Raw genomic sequence first — 13,235 nt, 5'->3', positions numbered from 1 at the left:
CATCTAATGACTTGCATATTTTCAGCAAATGCTCATTGAGCACCTACTGTGTGCAAGGCCACGAGCCTCAGTGGTTAAGAGCACACGCTGCTCTTGCTGAGGACCTGGGTTTGGCTTCCAGCACCTCCCAAGTAAATAAGTAGTAAAATGTAATAAATTATAATGACCAGGAGAATGGATTGTTGTCTAATTTGTGTTCCTTGTGTAAATTCTGTCTGTTGTTCTGCTAGTGTCCTGCATAGTAAGGTAAATAAATGCATCGTCAATGATTTCAGGTTTCTTTGTTCTCAAACTATACCCTGATCTTTGTTTTCCGTGACCTTAACATTCATTGCTTGAAAGGTTTATTTGCTATATGAGTGTTTTCTTTGCATGTTTGAGCTCTGTGTGCATGCCTGATGCCCCTGCAGGCCAGAAGAGGGCAGTAGATCCCCTAGAAATGCAGTTATAAATGTTTGTGCACTGTCGTGTGCGTGCTGGGAACCAAACCCCAGGTTCTCTGCAAATACGGTAAACATTCTTAACCTCAGAACCAACTTTCCAGCCTCAACCTTGACATTTTTTTTCCTTTTGTGTGTGTGTGTGTGTGTGTGTGTGTGTGTGTGTGTGTGTGTGTGTCTGTCTGTCTGTCTGTCTGTCTGTCTGTCTATCTGTCTGTCTGCTTAAATATAGTCTCAAGTTTCAATATATAGTCAGGCTGTCTTCAAACACAAAGATCCACCCATCTCTGCCTCTTCAAGGGCTGGAGGCAGCCCCAGCTTTGATATTCTTTGCTGCTGTTGTTTGTTTTTTGTTTTTTGTTTGGTTTTCTGAGACAGGGTTTCTCTGTGTAGCCTTGGCCATCCTGGACTCACTTTGTAGACCAGGCTGGCCTCGAACTCACAGCGATCCACCTGCCTCTGCCTCCCGAGTGCTGGGATTAAAGGCGTGCGCCACCACACCCGGCATGTTGTTTTGTTTTTGAGACAGGTTTCTCTGTGTAGCCTCGGCTCTCCTGGAATTTGCTCTGTAGACCAGGCTGGCATTGAACTCACAGCTATCTGCCTGCCTCTGCCTTTTGAGTCCTGGGTTTCAAGGTGTGTACCACCATCACCCAGATGAGATTCTTAAAGAGTAAACACCAGTTATTTGTGCATAATGCTCCTTGGTTTGGGCTTGTCTGGTGTTTACCTGTGATTCAATTCAAGTTCTCATGTTGGACAGCAATAGCAGAGAAATGGAGTGTCACCCTGAGGGCAAGAAGTGAGAATCTGAACATGGGTCAGCCCGTTGGTTAAGATGACATGTGCCAGGTTTCTCTGCTGCAGCTGCTGTTTGTCCCTTGTGGTTAACGAGTATATCGTTGGAAGACACTGTGATTCTATTTAAATATCTTGTTCTCACCATCCTCCACCCACCCGTGTTAGAGCTTCTTATAATTCGTGCCCAAGTTCATGTTACTGTAACAGCTGCCAAATGGTGTTTTTTTTTTCTTTTTTTGGTTTTCCGAGACAGGGTTTCTCTGTGTGACAGAGCCCCAGATGTCCTGGACTGGCTTTGTAGATCAGGCTGGCCTCAAACTCACAGAGATCCACGGAAGCCTCTGCCACCCGAGTACTGGGATTAATGCCATGTGCCACCCACGCCTAGTAATCTCATCATTCCCTTTACGTTTCTTTGTCTAAATTCTACTTTATTTACTTCTATCCGGATGCACTGGTAAGTTCTTTTTTACATTTTTTTTAATTTTGTAATTTATATATATGGTTGTGTTGGCTACGTGTGCATGCTTAGTGGCCCCAGAGGCCAGAGGAGGGTGTCAGATCCTCTGGACCTAGAGTTACAGAGGGTTTTCAACTGTCATTTGGGTGCTGGGTATCCAATCTGTGTCCCCTGGAAGAGTAGCGAGGGCTCTTGGACCTCTGAGCCATCTCTCCAGCCTCAACTGGTAGATTCCTACTTTCCTTGCTAGTGTTAAATTGGTTGACATTTGAATCACCCCAGATTTGGCCAGGAGAAGGCCCCGTGCGTTGGTGCCGGTGTCCTTTTGTGTCCCTGTATGTTCTCTGGCAGACCAGATGTTCATCTGTCTGTGTTTCCCTTACTCAAGTCTGGGCTCAGCTATTATTCCAAAAAGTTCTGGTTCCTTTTGTGTGGAATTTATATAATAAAAGAAGAAACTGGAAGGACAGAGCAATTAACAAGGATGAATATGTTCATGGGCTTTGTAAATGCCCTCTCTGTTTCTTGTCGCCCACTAGCTGTGAGACCTAAGAGGACAGAATATTGCTTACCTTCCCCCAATGAAGACAAATTTATGGCTGTCAGGCAGGGCGGGGGGGTAGGGGATGGGTGGGTGGGGCGGGTGGGGGACCCTGGGGTATGTGGGGGGGTGTTGGTGCGTACTACAATCCCTGCAGTGTAGGGATGGAGGTCTGAGGACAGCAAGTTCAAGGCCAAACAGGGCTTTGCAGAGTGAAACAGCAAAATAATAATAATAATAATAATAATAATAATAATAATAATGAATTGATGACATCCAGAGTTCTCCATTCATTGTGTATTGAAGCCTCTCAAGATGTTGGGGTACCTCCCCAAGTGCCCCTTCCTTTTTGCTGTGGTTCTAGTTTGTTTCCAGTTGGCTACGAAAGAACCTCATCCTCCATCAGTCACTGTCTATGGAACTCAGTGATAATTAAAACTAACAGCATCCGATGAAGATTACGAATGACCCCTGTCGTGCCGGGCGTGGTGGCTCACGTCTTTAATCCCAGCACTCAGGAGACAGAAGCAGGCGAATCGATGTGAGTTCAAGGCTAGCCTGGTCTACAGCGTGAGTCCAGGACAGGGAAACCCTGTCTCGAAAAACAAAAAACAAAAACCAAAAAAACAAAACAACAACAACAACAAAAAAGAATGACCCCTGTTGCACCCTGGCCCACAGGACATTGGGAGCTATTCCTTGTCCCTGTTCCTCGGGAAGCAGCACAGATCAGATGCTGAAAGAGCAGGCACTGAGTGGAAGAGACAAAGGGAGCCAAGAAACACCTGGCACATTATTGTTCAGAACAATGTGGTAAGTGGGTATAGTGGCATAGACTGGGATCCCGGCTGGCCAGAGCTAGAGGCAGGAGGATCAGGGTTCAACAACATCCCTCCCTGGTTATAAAGGGAAGGGAGTTCCAATAGGCACTGAAATCCCAATTTAAGATTTATTTATTTTATTTTTTGTTTTTTTAATGTGCATTGTCTTGCCTGCGTGTGCATCTATGTGAGGGTGTCAGGTCCCCTGGAACCAACCAGAGGTACAGACAGCTGTGAGCTGCCATGTGGGTGCTGGGAATTGAACCAGGGTCCTCTTGAAGAGCAACTGGTACTCTTAACCACTGAGTCATCTCTCCAGCCCAGATTTACTTATTTTAACTGTGTATGTAGTGCATTTGCACAAGCGCACATGTACATGTACCTGCTGAGGAGGGCATTGGAAACTCCCTAGTACTGGAGTTTCAGGTGGTCCTGAGCCTCCAACAAGGGTGGCTGGGAAACAAACAGGTCATCTGCAAGAGTAGCAAGCACTTTTAAGTGCTGAGCCATCTCTCTCTCTCTCTCTAGCCCTAGATTATAAATTGACTGATTGATTGATTATCCAAGCATGGTAGCACAGGCCAGCACTTGAAAGGCAGGAACAGGAGGATCATTAATTCAAGGCCAGCCTAGGTTACACAGTAGGAGCCTGTTTTAAAGAAGTAAGCTAGGAATGAAGCTGCACAGCCCAGAACTACAAAGATAAACAAAGAAGCAGATAAATAATTATGAAGTGTAAAACCAGGGCTGCTCCAAAGCCACTTGGATGGCCAGCCTAACCACAGATGAGCCTAGCTCACCTTCAGTGGATGCCCATTTGAAGACTGAACCGAGGTCTGGGTGTAGTAGGCATTCCATGCAGAGCAGTGGTACACGCATACATATGGCAGTACACCCATACATTCGGTACTACACCAGTGCTTGGTAGACTGAAGACAAATGACCCACTGAGAACCCAGCGTGGGCTACCAGTCCCTCAGCTTTTGCCAGCCTGGCACTGGTGTCAAGTTAATACTGGACGGCAAAAAGGGGGAGAGGTGATGTAGCTTGAGGTAATGGAGTCTCTCTAAGTCTTTCTCAAGGCTGACCCCATAGCTGGTAAAAAAAGGCAGTTTGCAGGGCAAGGTGGTGCATGCCTGTAATCATAGCACTAAAGGGGCTGAGGCAGGGTGATCCTGAGTTGGAAGCCAGCCTGGACTACATGGTGAGACTCTATCTCAAAAATGAGAGAGACAGAGACAAAGACACAGAGAAAGAGACAAAGAGAAACAGGAAAGAGAAACAGAGGGGGGAAGAGAGAGAGAGAGAGAGACAGAGACAGAGCTGGGTTGGTAAGACACTGGGCTCAGCCACTGTCAGGTGGGGGGGGGGGGGCGGGGAAATCCAGGACAAGTGACTAACTGTGGTGCTCACAAGCAGACGAAAGCCCATGCTGGCCTCCAGCCTCTCCCAGCATGGCGTCAAGTACCAGGTAGAGCCTATGCTGGCATCCTGGTCTTCTCAGCTCTTCTCACACCGCCTCCTACCCTAAACTTCTTCAGCTCATGGGCCTCCATCCCCCAGCTTCTCATTCCTATATAACCCTGCCCTTTTGGCCATGCACTCTGCTGGGTCTCCCTTGTCCTCCCCACCTCTTGGCCCTCTCTGTCCTTCCCTCTGCCTGCTCCATTCTGTTGGCCATGTTTAGTCTGCTTCTTTCTCTCCCTGCTCTGGACTCTTCCGGGTGCCTCTAGCTGTACTCTCCCTCATCTCTCCAATAAAAACCTTCCTCACAACCATTCCTTGGAGCGGTCATGTCCTCATTTTATACACATGGTGCTGAAACACACCCCCCCACCCCCGCTTTATACAACCACTATCTTGTCTGTCAGATAAAACCAGGTGTGGTGGTTCGTGTCTGTAATTGGTAGCACTTGGCAGGCCGAGGCAGGAGAATTACCATAGACTTGAAGTGAATGTGGACTATATAGTTTGTTCCAAGCCATCTCGGGTTAGAGTATGATTCTATCTAAAAAACAAAAACAAAAAATAAATAATAGTCTAAAACTTTGGGGATATTAATATGCATTTCTCTAAGCTTCACAAATGGTCCCTGAGGGTCACATACAAAATGCCTAGTGGTAGGAGTTCTTGAAATATGAAAGTAATCAAGGAAGCTCCAATGGCAATTAAAGTGGACTCCTCCCAACTTCCATGCACATAGGTACCTCCAAGGGTCCTGGATCTCATGACGTTTCCCTGGTTCCTCTCATATGTAGTAAATCAATGAGCCTGGATCCACTTGCCCATGCTGGCTCAAAAAAAAAAAAAAAAAAAAAAACCCACCCTCATGCATGGCCTAAGTCAAACCAGCCTCTTGCTTCTCTGGGTTTGGGAAGCATCTCTTCTTTAGGGTTGTAGGAAGGAGCACTCTGGAAGCTGCAGCGCATGGTGGCTAGTAGGGGAAGGGAGGGGAGAGGAGGGGAGGGGAGCAGAGGGGAGGGGAGAGCCATCTCCACCCTCTTCAACAGTGAGTCACCCTGTCAACATGTCCTTTCCAGAACTCAACTTGCAGCTGGTTTTACCAGATCCCCTGGAGATGGATGGGGCCTGCCCTTGCCCTTGCCCCTGCCAAGCCAGAACTCTCGCCCTTCGCCCTCCTCCCAAGTCAGAAGCAAGGCAGAAGCCAGGCCAGAACTGCCTGAACTCCCAGACCCCTTCCTGCTCAAAAGTCTCCCCTGAAGTCTCTGTAAAGAAAAACGATCCTTATGGGATCTCTGGAGTAAAACAGAAACTTCCCCCTTCCTCTCTATGTGAGTCCACAACTCAAAGATATTAACGGCTTGGTGTAGAATAGTCTAGATTTCTATTTTTTTTTTGGGGGGGGGGTGGGTTTCAAGACAGGGTTTCTCTGTGTAGCTTTGGCTGTTCTGGACTCACTTTATGGACCAGGCTGGCCTCGAACTCACAGAGATCCGTGCCTGCCTTTGCCACCCAAGCGCTGGGATTAAAGGTGTGTGCCACCATACCTAGCTCAATTAATTTTGAATTTTCCAAGAAACAGAGGAGTTAGGAATGTTTCTCAGTAGTAGAGTACCTGCCTAGCATGCACAAGGCCCTGGGCTTGATCGCCAGCCCACACACACACACAGACACACAGACACACACACACAGACGCACGCACACATACACACACAGGGACATGAAGACACACACACACACAGAGGCACATGCAGACACAGACACACACACACAGAGAAACAGATACACAGACACAGATACACAGAAACAGACACACAGACACAAGACATGCACACACACACACACACACACACACACACACAACAACAACAAAATTGGAAACTTATCTTCTTTGTAAAATTGGAAAAAAAGGGGCTGGAGGGATGGCTCAGTGGTTAAGAGCGCCGCCTGCTCTTCCAGAGGTCCTGAGTTCAATTCCCAGCAACCACATGGTGGCTCACAACCATCTATAATGTAATCTGATGCCCTCTTCTGCAGATAAAAGCACTCATATGCAATAAATAAAATAAATAAATCTTCTTTTAAAAAAATAAATAAATAAAATTGGAAAAAAAAATCCTCTGTTACTGTCATTGCAATTTGAGTTCAATCTTCATTCTCAGCACAGTAGGGCTCTCTTCCCTGCCTCCCTGTTTTTATCGGCCTGTGAAACATGCAGCTTCACTGTTTACCCCCTGTGGTTCCCATAAGTACTGATGCGTCATAACTATTAGTCTCTAGTCACTGTGGTCCTAATACACACACATCACACAAGTCAGGGCCCTCCGTCTAAGGTGCTGCGTTCTCGAAGATGAATACAGCACAACTTATTATTTCCTTTTCATGGACAACTGGTCATTTCCATTTTTTTTTTTTTTCCTTTTTTTACATTTCATTTGTTTTCTCTGAGTATTTTGTCTGCATGAATGTCTGTGCACCACACTCGCAGCAGGTGCTCAAGGAGGCCAGAAGAGAGCCTCAGAGCCCCTAGGACCTGAGTACCTGATGGTTGTGAGCCTGGATGTGGGTGCTGGGAATCAAACCCAGGTCCTCTGGGAAAACAGCCTGTAAGCTTGACTGCTGAGCCACCTCTCTGGCCTCCTAGCTGTTCCTTTGGTTCTTTATCAAGATCATTTCCTTTCCTTTTCTTTTTCTTTCTTTCTTTTGTTGTTGTCAAATTCATGCATGCTTGTGGTATTATTAAGTCAAATACTATTTCTAGACAAAATCAGTAATGTCCTCATTTCCTGCCTACACAGTTTCCATCTGTGAGTTCTGATTCTCTAAGGAAAGGCCACCCTTGCATCTGTCTCTCCTGGCATCTACTTTTTTTTTTTTTTTTTTTTTTTAATTTCTGAATAAGATGCTTTCCTGTGATGCCTTGACCTCTTGACCCTATACGTGCCTGATTGCCATGCCTGGACACGTGCCCCCTCCCTCCATTCCTGCCATTGAGTTGTATGACAACTTCTCATTAAATCTTACTCTGTTTTTTATGGTAATCAGTGAAATATGTTTTCTGCCAAGATACAGTCTCAACTTTACCTGCATATTAAATCACCCAGGGACCTTTAATGACAAAGGCCAGGTTGTGCTCAATCTCTCACACCAGGCTATGTGAGAGTGGACCTCACTGGGACTTTTGATATTTGGCTGAGAGTAAGAACTGCTGCTCCCAAGCCGAGTTCAGTCAGTGAGTGCATTACTTTTTTTGTTTTGTTTTGCTTTTTGAGACAGGGTTTCTCTGTGTAGCCTTGGCTGACTTGGACTAGCTTTGCAGACCAGGCTGGCCTCGAATTCACACCGATCTTCCTGCCTCTGCCTCTAGAGTGCTGGGATTATGGGCGTGTGCCCTGTGTCTTTAGGTGGGAAGGTTCCCTGGTTTATAGAACAAACCTGTACCGTGATCCAAAGGAGTCATTGTTGGCTATGCCACATTTGAAAGGGCCTCTGGGAGGCTATTCCAGGGATAACTGATGTGAGAGGTTATCACCCCAAAATAAGAAGAACAATGGGTGGCACTCGCCTTTAATCCCAGCACTCGGGAGGCAGAGGCAGGTGCATCGCTGCGAGTTCAAGGCCAGCCTGGTCTACAAAGCAAGTCCAGGACAGCCAAGGCTATACAGAGAAACCCTGTCTTGAAAAACCAAAAAGGAGGAGGAGGAGGAGAAGAAGAAGAGGAAGAAGAAGAAGAAGAGGAAGAAGAAGAGGAAGAGGAGAAAAGGAAGAGGAGGAGGAGGAGGAGGGAGAGGAGGAGGAGGAAGAAGAGGAGGAGGAGGAAGAAGAAGAAGAGGAAGAAGGGCATCTACTTTACAGTCTGTTTCTGTGGGTGGAGAGCTGTGGGGAGGACTTAGCTAGGGTTCTGGCTTGGGATCTCCCGTGCAGTTCCAGCCAGCTGGATGACAGAGAGCTAGCCAGACCCCTCTGTGTGTGTAGTCACGGGCTTCTGCTTGTGTTTTCGCACATAGGCTACTTTGAGGTTTGGTGGTCTCAGGGATATCAAACTGCTGACATGGAAGTTTAAGCTTCCAGCACAAGGGCTCCAGCCCAGCAGAACTTGTACTGAATTCTATTGTCACAAGTGAGTCTTGAATTGAATGCCCCTCCACTAAAAAACAAATGGGAATACAGACTCCATCTCTCAGTAGCAGGAAGGTCTCAGTAATGTTATGGGGTAGCACATGAAATAGGAGATACTGAAGCAGCCCCACTGCGGCTCTGATGTATCATGTGGACCCAATTCCTAGCATTTGGGCACTGTCACTCTTGGACCTTCCTGCTTCTTGGAAAGGTTCCCCCATGTAAGTGTATGCTAGCTTAGAGTACACAACAAATCCACATTTTAAGGCGCAACTTACCAGGTAACGTATTACCAACTTGGTCCATTGATGGTGATCATTTCTCGGCAGACATCAGCACAGTGGCAGAAAAGCCAAATGACATTAATTTCCCACCCATGGCAGTTATCCCCCTGCAGGGACGTTAGCCACTCATTCTTCACATATGACTATGCAGTGGCATGGTCCAGCCTTGGGCACAGTAATATGATGTCATCTGCTACAAACATATTTGGCTACATTTGTAGCTGACCTGGAAGGCACATAGGCTGTGAGTGGTGGCTTGCACATGCCTGGCATAGCCTAGCAGAGCAGGCTGTTTTATGGCACCTCTGAGACAGTTTCAACCCATCGGTTCAGCTGCCTTCCACCTTCTAAACACTCTCATAGCATCTCTCGCCTGCTGTGTCCCCTCTCTGCTCCCTCTGACTGCTCTTTATGTGTTTAACTTCTGAGGGTTGCTTACTATGAGTTTTTGATTGGTCTTCGAGATGAGACAGGATTTTCTCAGTTTATTATTTTCACTGAAAATGCCACATTTTCCAATTTTTCCTCTAATATAATTGCTATGGCATTGCCTCATTGTGCACATAAGCAAGTGATCATATCCCTTTGTGTAATTTTACATCTGTAGAAATGGACCATACTGTGCCATATGGTTTGGCAATTTACTTTTTTCACTTATTATATTCTAGACATTGCCAATGGCCAATATGCAGATCCTCCTCACTCATTATTATAGCTGCGTAGTGTTCCAAAGTTAGGGACAGGAATTATATTCCAAAAGAAAGAAGAGAACAATACCAACAATAAAATCGCCTTTGTCATTCCTTATCCCTTCCCCCAGGGACAGGGTACTGGGCAGGTGAGTGGGTGGGGCAGGGGTGGGGTTCATTGTTTCTCTCACCCTTACTTGTTTTTCCATAATTCTAATCATACAGTGGCTGCTCCGGGTTCCGCTTTTCTTCTTTGCAACATCGTTTTTCGTGAAGCAGGATTCCTTGCCTTTGGCATGGCTGATGTTTGGAGGATTAAATTTTGATTTGATTTTTGTGGTGAGGACATTCAAGCCATAGGATGTGCATTTGGTTTCTACTCCTGCTTCTAGCTTCTGAAGGCCTTGGAATCCCTAGAGTCATAAGGAGGGGGAGGGCAGAAGCTGACTGATAAGGTGATACACTGATGGCCAGCGGCTTAGTCATACTCACCTTGGAAATTTCCACAGACGCACCAAGGACTGAGTTCTGATTGCTTTAAAACAAGTGAACTCATGGAAACTTGGGGAGCAGGGCACCCATTGGGGGCCATGGGACTCATTCTTCCCTCTTCCTTCGTCTCTGCAGGCCTCTCGCTGTAGTCTGTAATCTTTGTTACATCTCTCAGAAATGGTCTCTGAGTTCTAACAAGGTGATGGACACCCACGAGGGTTGAAGGAATCTCAGTTAAGGGTCCCAGTTGGATGGAAGCACAGATCACAGTCTGCACTTGAGACTGGTACCCCCAGTGGGGGCTGGACCCTCAACTTGTAGGATCTGACTCTGTCTCCAGGCAGAGCTCTGTGCTAGAATGGAGCGAAATTAGAAGATGCCCAGCTAGTGGCTTTTTAACAAATCTTGGAGGATTACTTGGTCTGTGGGGGGTAGGGGGGTTGGGGGAAGGCGGAGGAGAAGCTCCACAAATCTGGTATCAAAAGTGTTAGATGAAAAAAAATGAAAAAAAAAAAAAGTGTGAGATGAGAGTCAGTAGGAAAAGGCATCTTATATGTATGTTTATAAAAATTTAATCATGGTCTCTCTCTCTCTCTTTGTTGTTGCTGTGTGTGGTACATGAGAGCATATGGTATGTGTGCTCATGTGCATGCATGTGGAAGCCAGAGAAAAACATCTTTCTCTGTCATTCTGTTCAAACGTCCCTTTTACATAAAGTAATGTAATATCCCAAGAAGAGACTTGATACCCTATGAGCATATACAGGGGGAGGAGGTCCCCCTCAGTCACAGTCATAGGGGAGGGGAGTAAGGGGAAAATGGGAGGGAGGGAGGAATGGGAGGATACAAGGGATGGGATAACAACTGAGATGTAATATGAATAAATTAATAAAATATGTTTTTTTAAAAAAGTAATGTAATATCTCCCCTGGCTTTAAGTATCCAGAAGCCTTTGCAATGCCTGTCAGTGCAAAGCAAAGGAAGATCCTTCTAATACGTGTTTAGACATCTTCTATTCAAAGGCATCACTTTTCAGTATCAGGGATTACATATATATATATTTTTTTTAATTTTATGTACATTGCTGTTTTGCTTACCTGTTTGTCTGTATGAGGTGTAACTGTAAGTGGAATTACAGGTAGGTGTGAGCTGCCTGGTGGGTGCTGGGAATTGAACCTGGGTCTTCTGGAAGAGCAGCCATTACTTTTAACCATGGATCCATCTCTTCAGCCCCCTCAGTATCAGTTTTGGTTTTTTAAAAAAGATTTATTTTCATGCTGGGCGTGGTGGCACACGCCTTTAAACCCAGCACTCAGGAGGCAGAGGCAGGTGGATTTGCTGTGAGTTTGAGGCCAGCTTGGTCTACAAAGTGAGTCCAGGACAGCCAAGGTTACTCAGAGAATCCCTGTCTTGAAAAACAAAACAAAAAAACATTTATTTTTTTATCGGTATGAATGTTTTGCGTGGGTGTTGGGAATTGAATCCAAATCCTCTTCAAGAGCAGCAAATGCTCCTAACCATGGAGCCATCTTTTCATTGCCCCTCCCATATTGTTTTTGTAATACAGAAAAGACTCCTTTTCCTTGTCAAACTATTACCTAAAGAATATTCAAAACTGCTGAGCTGGGCGTGGTGACGCACACCTTTAATCCCAGCACTTGGGATGCAGAGAAACCCTGTCTCGAAAAACCAAAAACCAAAACAAAAAACAACAACAACAAAAAAGAATATTCAAAACTTTAATCCTTATTAAAATGAGCACGCAGCAAGATGTCTTTGTTAATGAGGAGATGTCAAAGGGCACAAGGGACCATCTAACTCCTTTAGCAGAAAGAACTATATGGCCCGCTAGAAAGAGGCAAGCCAAAATCAGTCCGCCAGGTTAGGAACAAAAGTGATGGTGCATGCCTTTAATCTCAGCACTCGGGAGGCAGAGGCAGGTGGATCGCTGTGAGTTCGAGGCCAGCCTGGTCTGCAAAGTGAGTCCAGGATGGCCAAGGCTACACAGAGAAACCCTGTCTCGAAAAACCAAAAAAAAAAAAGTGATTACTGACCTACAGGACAATAAAACCTTTGGGGCTGTTTTATATGTGTGTGTGTGTGTGTGTGTGTGTGTGTGTATGTGTGTGTGTGGTGTGTCTGTGACAAAGCCTCACAGTGTAGCCCAGGCTGGCCTCAAACTCTCAATCCCGCTGCCTCGGTGTCCCCATTACAGATGTGTGTCATTGCACCTGCTGGGGTTATCCTTTTTAGCAGATAAAAATTATTTGTCTCGCTACTGAAATGCTGTCGGTTAGCATGCAGCTTTATAGATTCTGGGCTCCAGAGAAGAGTCAAGGTCAAGTCAAACACTGAAACCACGCAGATTAGACAATGCTGTAGCATGCACTAAAAAAAAAAAATGTGCAGTGTTTCTTTTGTTTTTTCCAACTTGGGGAATTTTCAAACGTTCTTCCTTGGTTTCTAAAAGATATATATATATCTTTTAGATACATATATATAATATATACATATATATTATATATATTTGAATGTATGTATGCCATGTGAGTGCAGGTAATCCTGGAGGCCAGAGGGGCCATCAGATCCCCTGGAGCGGGAGTTACAGGCCACAGTGAGCTGCCCAGTGTGGGTGCTGGGATCCGAACTCTAGTCCCCTGGAAGAGCCGCAGGTGATCATAGCACCTGAGCACCTCTCCAGCACCACACTCTCCCTTTTCTAATAGGCGAATCCACAGTGGAACTGGCTTAATGTCTGTCTCCCTAAGAAGAAACAGAAAACGTTTCTGTGGCCCTTTCTCGTCTCTCACCTTCCTCTCTCTATCCACACTCCAGGAAGGGTGAGGCAGGTCCCTAGAGTCATGGGTAATTTCATTTAGTCACAGCAGAGACCAGGCTTCCTGCCTGCTCTCACTTTTCTCCCTCCTTCCCCTCTCCCTCCATCTCCTCCCTCCTTCCCTCCTATCCTACTTCCTTTACTCCCTCCCTCCCTCCCTTGCTTGCATTATTTAAAAAAATGAACTATTTTACTGAGATGTGATTCATTATACCATCTAGCCATTTAAGTGCATAGCTCAGTGGCTCCGCACATATTCACACAGCTGTGCATCCTGTCACCCTACGGAGAA

This window comes from Acomys russatus, chromosome 26, assembly GCF_903995435.1.
Source record: "Acomys russatus chromosome 26, mAcoRus1.1, whole genome shotgun sequence".
Classification (NCBI taxonomy): domain Eukaryota; kingdom Metazoa; phylum Chordata; class Mammalia; order Rodentia; family Muridae; genus Acomys; species Acomys russatus.
The sequence above is the reverse complement of the archived record's forward strand: the minus strand, read 5'-3'. Positions refer to the sequence as shown.